Below are 17,717 nucleotides of genomic sequence, written 5' to 3'. Positions count from 1 at the left end.
TTGTTTCCTTTGTTATTCCTCATCCTTACTTATCATTCTTTCTCCTCTTTTCTTGCCAGGATGTCTTCTTGCAAGGGCAAAGAACCTGCATCCACTTCCACTCGGCGTAAGACCACCACTTCCAAACGGAAGAGTGCAGGGACTAGTTCCCCAGCCCCTCGCCCAAGGCGACAAGGACAGGCCCCTATCGATCCTTTAGATTACGATGAGGGACTCTTCCGAAGTTCAGAGGCAACAACCAATTGGCAGGCCTTCCTAAAGAGGTCTGTGATGATGGAGAAGACCGTGGTAGTCAGCGACTTCCACAAGGTTCAGCTTCATGAGAGGTTCACCGCACTGGGTTGGCAGTCTATCCTCAACATAGACCGTCCGTGCTATGAGCAACTGGTTCGTAGATTCTACTGCACCTTGGAGGTCTCTTACCAGTATGGAGAGTATGCGATAACTAGCATGGTGAAGGGGGTGGACATTCACCTGACTGTGGACACCCTGGCTAGCATTTTGGACATCTCTTCAGTTGGGCAGCATTTGTACAGTCCTCCAAGGAGTAAGCCTGTGGGCCCATCCTTGAGTTTGGAGACGTAGGACCATATCTACGAGACCATCTGTGGCAGCAAGGAGCGTCCGGATTTCGAGACATCATTTTACCCAGAGGTTCGTGTGTTTGCCTGTTTGGTCTAGTTTAATTTGCTCCCCAGAGGAGGTCACCGGAACCAGGTAGGCTTTATGGTAGCCTACTTAGCCTTTTACATTTATAAGGCCTTAAAGGGAGGTGCCGAGCACTTATGCTTGCCTTACGTCATCCTCAAGACTATGGAGCACCATACCTCACACCCCAAGGACAGAGGGTTTCCATATGGTAGGATCCTCACCAGGATCTTTGAGTTCTTTAGGGTGGACCTGAGTAGTGAGGAGGGGAAGACTTCAACAGATAAGTTTGACAGGGAAAATCTATTAAGGATGGGTCTCCACACTCTCATGGATGTACCTCAGAGAGCAGGAGCTCAAAGAGGCAGGGATAGGAGGAATGTCCATAGGGAGGATGTTCCCATGGAGGAGGAGACCAGTGAGGAGGATGAGGATTATGTTCCTCAGTGCGAGGAGGAGGATTTTGTGGATGAGGATATCCTCGAGGAGGAGCCTCTTGACTTGAGAGGTGCTGATGCTGGCTTCACGAGGGCTGCAGGCCCACAACATAGAGCCCCACCACCTGAGAGTGGTGCATTTGATTTTGAGGGCATGATGTATACTATGAGGGCCTTGAAAGATGGGTAAGATCAGCTACTAAGAAGACTAGATGAGAGTGCTTCTAGAGAGGAAAATATCCCAGAGAGGCAGACTACCTTAGAGAGTTCCTTCCTCAGATTGGGCGAGGACTTGGATACAACGGCCAATGCCATTTCAGCGGATTTTTCCCGACTTCGGAGGGATGTACAGCTGGTGAACTCGAGGTTTGACTACTACGACCGTTGACTCAACGTTAGCTCGAGACCTCGGAGTGACGGAGTAATAGTATTGGACGATGATGAGGATCTCTGAGGACTTAGCTCGCCCGTCTACATCAGCTTCTCACTTGTTTCCATGTTATTGATCTTATTATACATAAAAATTTTTCTTTCTTTGTACTTTCTCTGTCATTGGACTTACTTGTGGGGTGTTATGTTTTGTTGATGGTTTGTGGCGAGTTTTGTATGTTTGATAACTTATCGTAGTGTAGTTGGGGCGTCATTTGTTAATTATACTCATTGATATATATATGTTGTCTATCAGGTGTTTGTGTGTGAAAATTTTTTGGAAATCTTATTTTGCGCCGTTATGCTGCCGAAATTTTGTTAAATTCGTACATCAATTAAATAATCTTTTATTGATTCCAAGTAATTTTCTCTCATGCATGCCATGAATGTAATAACTAACTACAATCATTTTTTTTTGGCTTTTAACTCTTTAAAGCCTTTTCATTTACCCAATCCCATTTCCTATTATAAATTATGTGGGGTCTATATGGTATGCTATGAGTGAATAGAGCATCACGCTCTGATACCACCGTTGTCACACCCCGTTCACACAGAACTGGACCGGTGACAGGGTTAACTCCAGTTAACCCAAACTTACCAGGATCATCTGATACAGTATCCAACCACAGCACACACACAACTAAGATAATGTTCAATAGTTTAGCGGAAGACTTAATTTACTTGTAAATATCTCCAATATACTTGATACCCAAATTGTAGTACATAGATAAATACATGTGGGCTCGCAAGCATGATATTTACACAAAAAGAATAACAATTCACGTATCAAGTACACAAAAGGGATCATCAAAAGAATAAAAAAGTAACCCTGTATGGAGTCACTGATGTAGTCCCACAGCACAACCCTCGCACGTGCAATCCGTGTCGTGCTCATAGTCCTCGGGGACCCACCAATCCTCTCTGGGGAATTCAACTGTGGGGCCCGACCCTTGATCCCCAGGTTGGTGACCTGCGAAATCATCTAAAAGAGGTGTACACGTGGGATGAGCTCACTAGCTCAGTAAGTGAAAAGGAGGACCACACAACAGTCCACCAACAATCACAACCATATGCACTATATGCTATGCAATTCATTTTTCATCACATCCACCTAAACAACATTACTAAGTCTTTGGTTTAGTGCTACTACAACCACAGTGCACGTATATTTCGGGTATGAGCCGCGAACTCCATCCCGCGATACGGCCATAGGGCTATCGGAGAAGGCCCACCATGAGTACTCCAAAAAGTAAACCATGCCGACTACCGACTGTCAATATAAAAGTAAATGATAGAAAATAAAGGTGCTGACTCCAGCAATTTAAAAGCAGTACAATTGGCCCTCTTGAATATACCACCGAGGTTGCCAACTGTCCTAATGACCCGCGGGGCATATGTCTAACCGCCACAGTGACCCGACAACCGCGACCACTGCATCCCCCCAAATGGTAACCCAACACCTCAACCCCTATTGGGAAGGGTCGTAGCACGGGAAGATGATAATCCTAAACCGCATGCTCCTATATGACATAGTACGATTGTATAGTGCCACCGCGTCCCATTCCATGGGCCACCAATACACTCGTTTCCAAGCCGACTATGGCATCTAGTCTATTAATGCATCATGCACAATGGTTCCATCATTCATCACATAACCACATCATCATTTGACATTGAGAAAGTAAACACAACACACATGTCATAATAATATGAGGATGGTAAAACTACATATAATTTGCATGATGACATGGCTAGTCTAGATACATTTGAATGAATGCCAAACAAGCCTTAAAATAAGGCCAAATGTCCTCTCCCCACTTACTTGTAGTGTACAAAGACTCACGCCCGGTACGGATGAGATCCGGCGCGAGAAATGTAAATTTTGGTGAACCTATCACAAGTGAATAGGGTTAGCATTCCACCACTTTAGGGTCAAAACTAACAATATTTGATGACAAAATCATATTTAGAATCCTAAAAGAAGGTCATACGTCCGTTTTGGGTCCATTCGGATGAAAAAATCACGTTGGGAGCCTTTCGGGTGGGTCGGACAGCCCACCGATCTTGACCCATCGGTCTTGACCGACGGGCAGGTCTGCCCACCGGTCAACCAGCCGATAGGGGCCCACCGATGGAGGCCGAGGGTCGGCTAGGATCGACGGGCAGGTTGGCCCACTGGTCGGCCTATCGATTTGGGCCCACCGGTCTTGATCGATGGGCAGGTCGACCCACCGGTAGGGGCCCACCGATTGGCCTAGAGGGCCTGCCCTCTCAGGCGGGTGCCCTCAGGTGGGCCGTTTGGCCCATCGGTCTCAGCCCATTTTCCCCAAAATTTTTCCCAACCTTTGGGGAACCAAATGGGCTTTTTCAATCCCATTTTCCACACATTCAAGGTCTCATAAGATGATTCTAACCTAGATCTAGGTTAGATTTAAGGAATGGAAAGCCATCTTACATTCTTTGCTCAAGAACTCGTTCAAAACCCCAAAATCACTTCAAATCACCAATGCTTCTCCAACCTTATAAACACTTCTTCAAATCCTTCAAAATCAACACATAGACCATCTATTAAACCTTAGATTCATCATCTCAAGGGGGATTTACAAGACCTTAAGGCACTCTACCCAAATTAAGGGTTTTACTTGGGTATGGTGAAAGTTTAAGGAACATAGCCTTCGCTCACCTCTAAAAGTAGATCTCGTGTTGGAGATCACTCTTCCGGCGTCGGAATGGAAAGATCAAACCTTGGCGCCGCTTAAATCCATTTCTTCTTCCTCTTCCTTCCCCTTTCTTCTTCTTCGTTCTCTTTTCTCCCTTCTCTTCTCTCTCCTCTAAATTTTCTCACCAACTTTCCGTGTAATAAATGAGATATTGAAAAACACAAATAATGCTATTTATACTTTCTTAAAATCATTAGTAGCATAAGGGTGGGTCACTCAGGTGGGCGGATGCACCCACCTGTGACCGCCCACCTAAGGGCCGAAAATTGGCCAACAAGTGGGATTTTGGTGGAATTCGACTCTCGGTATGAATCTCACTATCGGCATAAGGTATATTATACGTATGCGCTTTAGGATATGGCTACATACCAGCTTTATCCATACATGACCTTATGATATGTGCATGTATATGGCTTGGGTACACCTGTCTCCTCTGGTACCGACTCGGACTTGTCTGGCCAACCGGTGTTCAAAGTCACCCTTACCATCATGGTCCATAAGGAACCCACCTTTAACCCTCTTCGGTTCGGGTCCTGCATGGTTAAACCGGATCAACCGTGTAATTAGACCGGGTTTAAAAAGTAGGGTATCATAATATGTATCTAAAATAATGTCCTAACCATTCGTCATCTAAGAATTTAAAGACATAAGCCACATAATTAAAATTAAATAAATAAATAAGTGAAAATAAACAACCCACGCAATTAAAAAAAAAATGAAGGAGAAAAAATTCCTGAAATAAAAATAAAGTAAAAGAAAGGGGAGAAAGTTAGAGAGAGACTCACAAGTAGGTTTCTCTACTTAGCTCGAGGGATGCATCATAATATGAGCTTCCCTACTTGACCAGAGAGTTACTCTTACAAGGGTTACTCTACTTGGCTTTAGGGAAAGGGAGACAATTAAAATAAAAGCAATAAATTGATGGTTCTATGGCTAGGAGGGGCAAAGCCAATACATACACTAGCCATGAACCTTGGGGGAAAGGGATAGCAATAATGTAACGACTGAAATTCAAATCCTAAATTAAGAAAGAAAGAGTAGTCAGAAGAGGGAATGAGAGGGGGGGGGGAGAGAAGACTACTGAGGGAGCCTACTTACTTGAACTTCAGTGCTTGAACTTGAAAGCTTGGGTGAATTGAGATACTACCAGTACTAAAAACCAGATCTGGAATAAACTAAATCTGAAATTTCTAGTACTAGAGAAAACAAATCTTAAAAAAAAAACTGACTTGAAAAAAAAAAAGATGCTCCACGGCTCGTGATCTTGTCACCTAGATCTAAGCCTAGAACTATAACTTTAAAAATTACAACTCAATTGCATAGATCATAAACATAAAAGGCTGAATAAGAATAAAAGAGTACTTGCATTAATTGATATAAAAAACTATTACAAAAGTGATTAAGCAAAAATAAAGAAGAACTAAAACTAAAGAGAGTGAGAGAGGGAGAGAAAGAAGAAAACTAAGCATAAACTAGAAAGTAAACTAAGGAGAATAATAAATAGGAGGGGGGAGGAAGGGGCTTTTATAGGGTTTTTTTTCTTACCTCTTTCCTTCTACAAACCTTCTTTAAGAAAAGAAATAAAATAAAATAAAATAAAATCTTGATAAAAATCCTCATTCTCTGAGATATTGTGTGAGGAAAGAGAGAATCCGTTTCCAAAATTAACAAATTCTATTCCTTCCTTGCAATATTAACCAATATCTTACAATCTTGATTAAATTAGAAAGGAATCTCTGCATAGTATCTTTAAGATCTTGTGAGGTGGCAAGGAGAGAGAATAATCTTCAGGATTTTTTAGGAGAGAGAATGTGGTATCAATGAGTGGGTCCCACCTTTGGATTGGTTCTTGATTCACTTTAAGCACTTTCTCTTGCAGACTTGGAAACTGAAAAAAAACAAGAAAAAATAAAAGTAGTATTATCCAAAGTGGGGTAAAACGTACACTTATATCCCTAAGATTTCACACATTATTGTTCTCATCAATAGACCTATTTGATTCCTCCAATTTTCATAAATAACCTTAGCTTGAACATAATTAACAACCACTGGCTTAGGAGGCTCATCAATTCAAGATTAAAATCTATTATCATAATAGTCAGAGAAATATTGAAGGATTATTTTCATTTCTTAAAATTAGAACCATTCAAAATTTTTTTAACAGAAAATAGTTGGGAAGTCAAAGTTGGCAAATATAATCATACATATTTACCAAAATATACAATATACAAGAACAGAAGGCATATTAACATCCCAACAATATAATTAAATCTGACTAATTGGGTTATTAATTAGATTTATCCCAGTATTGTTTTCAATAACTGTAGGAAAACAGAAACTGGAGAAAGATCCGACGTCATCGGGGTTACACCTGTGATGGTAAGATGGCCTAACACGTAGTGAAATCTTTTACATGCAAGACGAGATGCTCGAAGCAATACCACTCTGAAAATTCCATCACCTGTGGTGACAAGACAAGAACCTCTAAAGCTATGAAGCCCAAAACATCACCCTCACACTATTAAGCGAAATTGACCAAATAAAGAATCACCTGTGGTGGCAAGAACACATCATTCGTCTTATGGTCTCCTTGACTGCAACCCATCCCGAATAGTCAACAGTAATTTCACAATCTTAGTAACTAGTCTATTAAGTGGAAGTGTAATCACTGAAATTGTGAAGACCTATAGACTTGGATTGCTACCAAATGCCCGTGGGTTTAGATTTTGGGTGTAAACAATAAGATAAACTATTTCAGTTTTTAATTAATAAAAATATTCAATATAAGCCCACAAGAGCAATCTATTGTAAACCTAATAGTCAATATAGTAACACCATAATTTAGCAATTATTAAAGTGAGTACATTCTTAGTATGGCCGTTTTTTTACTTCCAACCATTATCATAAATAAATAAAAAATCTAAATATGACATTTTCAATAATGACAACATGCTAAATATGAAAGTTCATAATGTTTATTCATCATAACAAAAAACACATGAAATATGTTACTTTATCCATAATTCATTAGATATACGAAGTTGTATACAAGTACGAACTTTCAGCCCAAATGACTTTAATATCTAATACAAACATTAGCTCATAAACTTTAAGCCAATCACAATAAAACCTCTTAATTTCTGTATATTAACAGTTCATTAGTTAATGGGGCACATGAACCAAATAATTCACTAGATCAAAACAATAATAAATCGTTAACAAATAAAAGTAATATGGGCTTAGATTCATATTAAGTGTAAACAACTTCATAGGCTTTATACCAATAAGCGACTAAAACTTCAATGGGCTCATTTAAATCATTCGAATATGATATATCTAATTTACTTTGATGATTTTTTTAATAAAATTGCACATTATCACAAGTTCACATAGGGCATATAAATTCAAAGAAGTATTACTTAAATAATGCACTTGTGGTATTTTTAATCATAATGGGGTGTTAAAACTCATAATTATATGTCTTATGACGAAACCTAATGTCACGAACGATAAATATAACATCGAAGAAAATATCGAAATACCCTAGATTACCTTAAAATTCATGAAACAACAAGTGTAGTATACATAATAAAACATGTATAATGCATCTATCACTTTCAATAAGATAATAATTTATTCTCCCACTAATATAAGAGAATAGAACTATATGACCTAATAAAAGCATCATTTATAAAAGTCAACGTTAGTTCATATTAGAACTAAATCTAACTATTGGCTTGAATAAACATGGTCAAAATAGTCAACTGTATAAATAAATTTCAGAAGCCATTTTAATAAATCAAAATTAAACGATTTCTGATTCCATTTGCGTAAACTGTTTGTGGTCTATACAATTATTAGACTTTAAAACTGGATATCATTGAAACTATGATGAAAATAGTTATTAAACCATCAACATGTACAAGCAACGTAGGATAATCTTGTGTCATAACATCTCAAATGTGAGTATATGTATCATCATTAATATTAATCATTAAGATGTCAACTCTACCCATAAAGAATTTTCATTAAAGGCCATTTAAATAGACCATACCAATAACAAAGTTCAACTTGGTGAGATTTACATGCATTCATTGTAATGACTATGTCACTCAAGAGTTATAACTAAAACTGCATCCTTATTTTTTGGGACAGGAATACACTGATCCTCTCATTTTCTTATATTAACTGTGAAAAGAATAATAACTTTTGAGATCCCCTCATCTTTGGGATCAGAAACCTTAGGTTACTATCATTTTCTTTAACTTTGGTGACATCATTTTTAGGCAAATGTCACATACTATGCTGTCCTAGTGAAAACCATACAAAAATAATATACGTCATTTTGGTGAAATCCACCTCACCCTTTTATAGTTTCCTAGAAATGCGTTATGCAACTAATCATGTACGAATATATTTATTTATTATAGGGTGTTCCAAATATGACATGCAAACACAAAATACCATTAATTTCTACCTTTGTCATTCATAAATAAATTTTCAATATCATGGTAATGATAAACCAATGTAGAAACATTCATATATAGAAATACAATTCTGAAGTGGTTCTGGAACAAAGACAGAACACTACAAATGTTTCAAAATAGTTATGAATTTCATCCTCCCGCTAGTCAAACCATATAAACAATACAAAGTACATGTGACAAACTAGTCAATTTTCATTTAATAAAATAAAACAAATAAACCACATGCCTACGGTCTACTGATCATTTCTGTTTGGTTTTAAATAGATAAGATAATAACCACATAATACATGAATAATGTATACCACTTTTACAATTACATGTTATCAATACAGTGAGATGTAGGTGCGTGTTAGCATCACATCAATTTACATATGATTTTCAGAACTATATTGCCATAATAACAACCAAAACTCAAAACCAATGGCAACTATCATAATCAGGTTTAAAAATAATAAGAATAATTCCAATAATTAAACCAAAACCAGATGATTACACCTTTATAAACAGTTTAAGTCTTATCTATTTATATGGTTTCACAATTGGGTTTTATTAAAATTGTAAAAGTAGTTAATTCACCCCCAGTTTATAAGCCCAAGCTCAAAACAATTTAAAATCAACTTTAAAACTCATTACTTTGATTTTCAATAAAATTCATTAAATACTATTTTAATGTAAGCCCATTACACTGAATTTCAACCTTCTAATAAAAAACCAAGCCCAAGCCCAAGTTTACAGTGATAACTAAAAAACCCAAATATGTAAAAAATATGGGTCATTGGGTTGGGTTGAAACCTGACCCAATTAGTTCAGTTCAATTCTAAACCGGTTCAATCATGTGTGGCCCCCATCTTGTTTGATCATGGTTCGGTTTAGTTTGGTCCACAATTCAAGTGAACCCCATTATTCTTTTAAATAAATGAAATCTCCAATGGCTCATGACTTAATAGTTTTTAATAGACTTAAAACTTTAAATGAATCAACGATGGGTTGAAACCCAATAACCCATAACATTATGAAGTTAAACCCACGACCCTTAAGTATCCAAAATAAACATGACCCCTGTCCTGTGCTGAACATTGTGGCCCAAAACACAATTAACAGTGGGCTTAAAAAAAAAAAAGCTCACTTAAAATGAAAATGGCCCAGCTTAAAGATTTAATAACCCAAAATTTTAAATAATTTAACAACTGATTGGATTTTAAAATGCCAAAATCCAAGCCCATATGGATTAATATAAAAAAATTGAAATACTTAAGCCCAATAATTCAAGGTTAAATCCATCAACCAATTGGTGACTCAGTCTAGGGATCGACCTCACGGGTCAACCAAATTTATCACAAAGTAATGTTATTGTCTTATCGAGATATATCAGAACAATATCCTATGCTTAATATTTCCATGTCATGTGACATCATGAGTTGCAGAGAAAGATTGAGACTTGAGACATAATAAGATTGAGACTTGAGACATAATAATGATCTGTCAGCCTCAACAACATTAGAATAATAAAACCTTCTTTTAACTTTATTTATTTATTTATTTATTTATATTCTCTTCTTCAAACAGATTTCCACCGCCCTTGCAAGTTGAACCGACATTGCATAGAGCGGCCAAAACAGAGAGTCGATGACTCTTAGAATCTGATGAACAAAGATTTGACTCCGGTGAACAAATCCCCCATAACAGACATTGGAAAAATGACCCATTATCCAAAGAATAAGGGGATAATGTTTGAGGTTTCAAGGGTTAAACGCTGCCGATTCCAGCCACTATGAGCTACAGCCGGTCTGAAAACTTTCGCATTGAAAAGACCAATTTGATCCCTGTGACCAATGTGTCAGAGTTCAATGCCAGGAATAACAAGACAATAACCCTTGGATCTCAAGAGAGATTCTGACCACCAAACGTTGATAGACATACCTATAATTAAACGTTTGCAGCCATGGCTACAAAAAAAAAAAAAAATAAAATATATATATATATATATATTTAATTAATTCCAATCTAATTGATCCATGTGACTTTCTAGAAGCCTAGAGTCAAGGGTACGAGAAGCAATTTTGGAGGATATCAGCCATGGTTATGGCTAATATACACAGTAACCATTATTTTAAATCGAATCAGCTACCAGTGCAGATAATAAAGTTAAAAAAAAAATTACATTCTATTGTCACCATGAACCCTCTCTGATAACATTGATAGAAAATATACTTGCAATGCATCACATGGAGATCAGATAAGCATGTAACAACGAATACATAGTCAGGTTTTAGGCATACCTGAATCCATGGCTGAAGAATTACAACTCCTCAATGTTTCTAGTATGCTCCTTGTGCAACACGATCAATGTTGGTCTGATCTACTATATTTTCTTTTTGCTTTAGGTTATTAGCCTCACTTAATGAGTCAGTGATAACTATATATAGGGGTGAGGGTAGGCACCAACCCTGTAAAGAAATTAAGGTTTCCTCTCCATTAAGGAAACAATACCTTAGGTCCACACATAGTAATAAATATTTCATACCATTAAGGTGTGCTAATAGAATCTAATATCTCCATAGAGATCACTTACCATTAATATTGGATTCTTTCTGCTTACTCCATCTGTAGTCAACACCACTAAACTGATTTTGGAAACAAATCTTTAACTATGCTAGCCCACCTAATTGGAAATCTTACAATTATTTCTGCAGAGAAGCCTGCTACTGTTTTTAATGTTGATGGTCCGTCTTCTAGTTGGACACGCTCCCCTTTTTCTACTCGAAGGAAGGTGGAGCTAGCTCAGTCCTTTGTTGCGCTTGTTGAGGCTTTTGATCTGCTTCTTCTGGCGGTGGTTCCAGGATGAGCGCCGATCAATTATTCGATTATGGTGGTACCCACTACTGTGCAACGTACCCTTTCCTTTCCACATGGCAGTCATGCTGATCATTTACATTCTGAAAAGCTTCATTCTGAGCGAAGTAGTGATGACAGTAAGCAACCTCAGGCTTCTCATGCATTGATTTAGCATGCTAGCCCCCGTCCACTCCTTCACTGGCTAGTGTTCAGCCCACTGATAAAATTTGTTTAGTGGGTTCTCCTTGTTATGTGAAAATTTTAGTTATGCCTTGAAAGAACTTTCAATCGACTTCGCAACAATCCATGGTTAAAGCTAAGCCCACTTTCATCACCTCATATTAACCGGATTCACCCATTTTTGCTTTTCAGGTTTTTTGACCCAAGCCTCTTGCTACCACTGATATGGGTTTATCTAATCTGGTTTCTTCTTCTGAATGGGTACCTACTATTTCTAGTGAGGCTTTGGTCACTGATCATGTGGAAACCTGAGTTATTAGTTCATTGTCGACAAAGCAAGCTCAAGACCTTATTCCTCCTTCTGCTCTTGGTCCATCTCAGATGACTTATACGCGAAAAATTTTTACTCAAGAAGGGAGTGCAGTGTCGATGGAGACTGATGATCGCGAATTGGAATACTTGGGAATAAAGAAGCCAAAGCTAGATGTGTTAGTCTGATGTTGTGATGGCTGATCAGAAGCAGCCATCACAGGAGCCATGCTATCCTTGTGCTCAACTGTCAGGGTTTTGGCTGGCCGACAGTTAAAAAGGAGTTGCGTTCGTTAATTCAATCTCACCGGCCAATTTTTTTGCTCCTTTGCGAAGTGAAGCTTTCCGTGTGTAATATCCATAGTATCTTGTGTTATTTGGGTTTTGAAAACCATCTCTTCTAGCTTGAAGTTCATGAAAAAGGGGTTTTCTTCTTTTGTGGAAAGATTCTCTCATGGTGGATTTTATTTGGACTTTTGATCAGTGTTTTCATATGCTTGTGTCCCCTTTGGGAAAACCCTCTTCTCTTTTTTGCTCACTACTGTTTATATGCATTACAATAGCCGTATTTGAAAATCTTATTGGGTTGGGTTTCCCTCTTTGTGGAGGATGGCCCAAGTATGCTTACCTTTTTTAGGTGAAGTCTATCTTTGTTTGAGGCCCATAAGGATAGCATTTTTGTCACTAGAGTATAGATGATAGCATTTTTCTCACAAGAGTATAGATGAAGATTTACTCATTTAACCTTGTTCATATTATAGGGTTTAAGTGAAAGCAAAAGACAGAGAGAGAGAGTGGCTATTGGAAAAAACATGGAGAAGAAAAAGAAAAGGAGTAGAAAAATTCTGGGTTAGAGAACAGTGTGCAGTCATCTTCAAGAGCTCGATAGGATAGTCATCCATGGTCCGATTGAGCTAATATTTTGATAATAGCTTTGAAACACACCGATCTTCATTTTATACGGTGTGATTGTCGTTTGAAGTTTCCTAACTCAGTTTTTCAGTAACGGTTTTGTTGCCCCTATTTTGGTGAGATCTCTTCAATTTCTTCCTCTTTTTTTTTGAGATTTCATCTTGTTGATGATGTATGCCAAGGATATATTATTCTTGATGTTTGAAATTATTATATGCCTCTAATTTCAGTTAGAGAAGACTCTTGTATATTCCCATTATTTAGAGATAGTGGATTTTAGTGAACTACGGTCCTGTAGTTTTTAATCATTTCATTGGGGAAGTTTTCCACTTTATATTGTTAGTGTTGATATGTATGTTTGTGTCTATGGTGGATTTGTTCACTAATTTATGTATTTAGTTGCTATCTTGGGAGCTTGATTATTGCACGCATTGTGTTTGATAAATTACTCTATCAAACTCTACTTGATTATTTTCTATTAGGTTCACCTAAGAAGGAAAGAATTTGTTCCGTGCTTTTGCTAATCATGTACATCTCTCGGTTAATCCATTTTTTTCTCCATCAAAGTGGTATCAGAGTAAGGTTGTTTGTTAAGTTGCATGTCTAGGATGAACAATGAAAACTAATACAAATATAATGATTACTTTGAATGGTTCAAGCTATCATGTTTGGAAAGGAAAAATGGAGGACCTTCTTTATGTGAAGATTATTATCTACTGGTTTTTAATACAGAGAAACTCGCTAATAAAATCGATGATGAATGGAATATTTTTCATCGGTAAATATGTGGGAACATTAGATAATGGATGAATGATAATGTATTGAACCATATTTGTAGAAAGACACGCACGGACTTCATGGTCAAAGCTTGAGCAATTGTATGCTCAAAAGACTAGATAAAATAAACTATATTTTATCAAACAGATGATGGTTTTAAAATACCAAGATGGAATCTCGATGACAGATCACTTGAATTCATTTCAAGGAATCATTAATCAGTTGATTGCAATGGGTGTTAAATTTGATGAAGAGATACATGGACTGTGGCTTATTGGTACTTTACTGGACTCATGAGAGACGTTTAGAAGTTCATTGTCAAACTCAGCTCTAGATGGTATAATCTCAATGAATTTAGTCAAAAATAGTATTCCAAATGAAAAGATGAGAAGAAAGTCACATAATTCCTCTTCATCTTCAGAAGCTTTGGTCATCGAGAAAAAGGGGAGGAGAAAAAGTAGAGATCCAAAGAACAGAGATAAGAGCAGAGGAAAATCCAATAAGTTTGCAAATGTTGAATGTTATTATTATGGTTTGAAAAGGCATACCAAGAAGTTTTGTCGAAAGCTGAAAAGAGAGAATAAAAAGGAAAAAGCCAAAGAGAAGAAGAAAGATGATGATAGCAATGATGAAAGAGTTACTGCCCTTTCAGAGGACTTTCTCATTATCTATGATAATGATGTTGTTAACCTTACATACCATGAGACTAGTTGGGTAATTAACAATGGTGCTTCCTTTCATGTCATATCTCGAAAGGACTTCTTCACATCTTATACACCTGGTGACTTTGGGATTGTAAAGATGTGGAATGATGACTTGGCAAAAGCTGTTGGCATAGAAGATGTTTGTTTGGAAACCAATATTGGCACAAGGTTAGTTCTTAAGAATGTGAAACATGTTCTTGACATCCGTTTGAATTTAATTTCTACAGGTAGACTTGATGATGAGGCATTTTGTAATACTTTTGGCAATAGACAATGAAAGCTCACCAAAGGTGCTATGGTAGTGGTAAGAGGTAAAAAATGTTCCACATTGTACTTGATGCAGGAAAAGCTCTCCAAAGGCATTATAAATGCAGTGGAGAATGAGGGTGCTATTGAGCTGTGGCACAAAAGACTTGGGCACATGATTGAAAAATGGATGATATTGTCAAAGAAGAAGATTCTACCTATAATGAACAATACTCATTTGAAAAAGTGTGTTCATTGCTTAGCAAGAAAGCAGAACAAAGCCTCCTTCAAGAGTTCCCTTCCTTTAAGGAAGTCAAATGTACTTGACTTGGTACATGCCGATGTGTGTGGTCCTATAAAGATAAGAACACTTGGTGGTTCACTTTATTTTGTTACTTTCATTGATGATCACTCAAGGAAGTTATGAGTTTACACATTGAAGACAAAGGATCAGGTGCTAAATGTATTCAAGCAGTTTTTGGCCTTAGTATAGAAAAAATTTGAAATACATCTACATAGATAATGGGGGAGAGTACTCAGGACCATTTGATAATTATTGCAGAGAAATGGGTATTTGACATCAAAAGACACCTCCAAAGACTCCTCAGTTGAATAGCTTGGCAGAGAGAATGAACATGACATTAGTGGAGAGAGTCAGATGTTTGCTTTCATAGGCAAGGCTGCCAAAAACTTTTTGGGGTGAGGCTTTAAATACTGTTGTGCATGTTTTGAATCTAACACCATGTGTTCCACTCCAGTTTGATGTACCAAATAGAGTTTGGATAGGAAATGATGTCTCTTATAATCACTTACGTGTCTTTGGATGCAAGGCATTTGTGCATATTCCCAAAGATGAGAGGTCTAAACTTGATGTCAAGACACAACAATGTATTTTTGTGGGCTATAGTCAAGATGAATTTGGTTATAAATTATATGATCCGATTAACAAGAAAATCATTAGAAGCTGAGATGTTGTATTTATGGAGGAGGAGACCATACATGATATTGATACTGTAAAGAAGATAGGTCCTGAAATCAGTCATGATTTAATTGACTTCGATCTGGTTCCTCCATCCCCAATGCCAGGTTGGAGATGAAATTCAAAATGACCAGCAAGGTATAGATGATGCAGATGCTCCCATACAAGTTAGGACAGATGATAGTCCTCATGAGCAATTACCTATACTAGAAGTTCCATTATAAATTCCACTCAAGAGGTCTACTAAGACTGATAACCTTCCACACGGTATTCTACAAGTGAGTATGTATTACTAACTAATAGGGGAGAACCCGAGTGTTTTGAAAAAGCAATAGAAGATGAACACAAGAATGAATGGGTTGAAGCCATGTAAGATGAGATGAAGTCATTGCATGCGAATCACACCTTTGAGTTGGTGAAATTGCTTAAGGGCAAAAGGGCTTTAGAGAATAGGTGGGTGTATAGGGTGAAATAAGAAGAACACTCTTTACATCCACGATACAAAACTAGATTGATTGTTAAGGGATTTAGTCAAAGGAAAGGCATTGACTTTGCTGAGATATTTTCTCCAGTTGTAAAGATGTCATCTATTCGTGTGGTTCTTGGTTTCGTAGCTAGTCTTAACTTAGAGGTTGAGCAGATGGATGTAAAGATCGCCTTCCTTCATGGTGATTTGGAGGAAGAGATTTACATGGAGCAACCCGAAGGTTTCAAAGTTAAAGAAAAAGAGAATAATGTGTGCAGATTGAAAAAAAGTCTTTATGGCTTAAAACAGACACCAAGACAATGGTATAAGAAATTTGAATCAATTATGGGGGAGCAAGGCTACAAGAAAACTACTTCTGACCATTGTGTTTTTGTACAAAATTCTCTGATGATGACTTTATTATCCTTTTATTGTATGTAGATGACATGTTGATTGTTGGTTAGAATGCTTTCAGGATTGACAAGTTGAAGAAGCAGTTGAGTAAGTCTTTTGCAACGAAAGACTTGGGGCCAACATAACATATTCTGAGCATAAGAATCATCTGAGATAGGAATGTTAAGAAGTTATGGTTATCACAGGCGAAGTACATTGAAAAGGTGCTTCAAAGATTCAAGATGGACAAAGTTAAAGTGGTTAGTTCTCCTCTTGCTACTCACTTTAGATTGAGCAACAAACAGAGTCCTTCTACTGATGAAGAAAAGAAAGACATGGAAAGAGTTTCATATGCCTCCATAGTGGGAAGTTTGATGTTTGTTATGGTTTGCACAAGGCCAGATATTGCTCATGCAGTGGGCACAGTTAGTCGCTTTATCTCAAATCCTAGGAGAGAGCATTTGAATGCAGTCAAGTGGATTATGAGGTATCTTTGTGGCACTTCCAACTTGAGACTTTGTTTTGAAAATAAAAAACCTTTGTTGGCTGGTTATACAGATGCATATATGGCTGGAGCTATTAATTCTCGTAAGTCTACTTCAGGTTACTTGGTCACTTTTTCAGGTGGCACTGTGGCTTGGTAATCAAGACTGCAGAAATGTGTTGCACTTTTTACTACCGAAGTAAAGTTCATTTCAGCAACAAAAGCTTGTAAAGAGTTGCTATGGATGAAGAAGTTTGTGCAGGAGCTTGGTTTCAAGCAAGATTGGCATGTGTTATTTTGTGACAGTCAAAGTGCTATCCATCTTGCTAAGAATTTCACTTTTTTTGCTAGGTCGAAACATAATGATGTAAGGTATCATTGGATAAGAGATGTTCTAAATTCCAAATTGCTAGAAATTGAGAAAATTCATACAGATCATAATGGTTCTGATATGTTGACGAAAGCCTTACCGAGGGAGAAGCTTGATGTTTTTCATTTGATCGTTGGTATGGCGAATCCTTCCACATAGTCGGGAGGGAGAGATATATTGGGTTGGGTTTCCCTCCTTGTGGAGGATCGCCCAAGTTTGCTCACCTTTTTTATGTAAAGCCCATCTTTGTTTGAGGCCCATAAGGAGGGAATTTTTGTCACAAGTGTATTGATGAGGATTTACTCATTTAATCTTGTTCATATAATAGTGTTTAAGTGAAA

Source organism: Macadamia integrifolia, unplaced genomic scaffold (assembly GCF_013358625.1).
Source record: "Macadamia integrifolia cultivar HAES 741 unplaced genomic scaffold, SCU_Mint_v3 scaffold_180A, whole genome shotgun sequence".
NCBI classification, from domain to species: domain Eukaryota; kingdom Viridiplantae; phylum Streptophyta; class Magnoliopsida; order Proteales; family Proteaceae; genus Macadamia; species Macadamia integrifolia.
The sequence above is the reverse complement of the archived record's forward strand: the minus strand, read 5'-3'. Positions refer to the sequence as shown.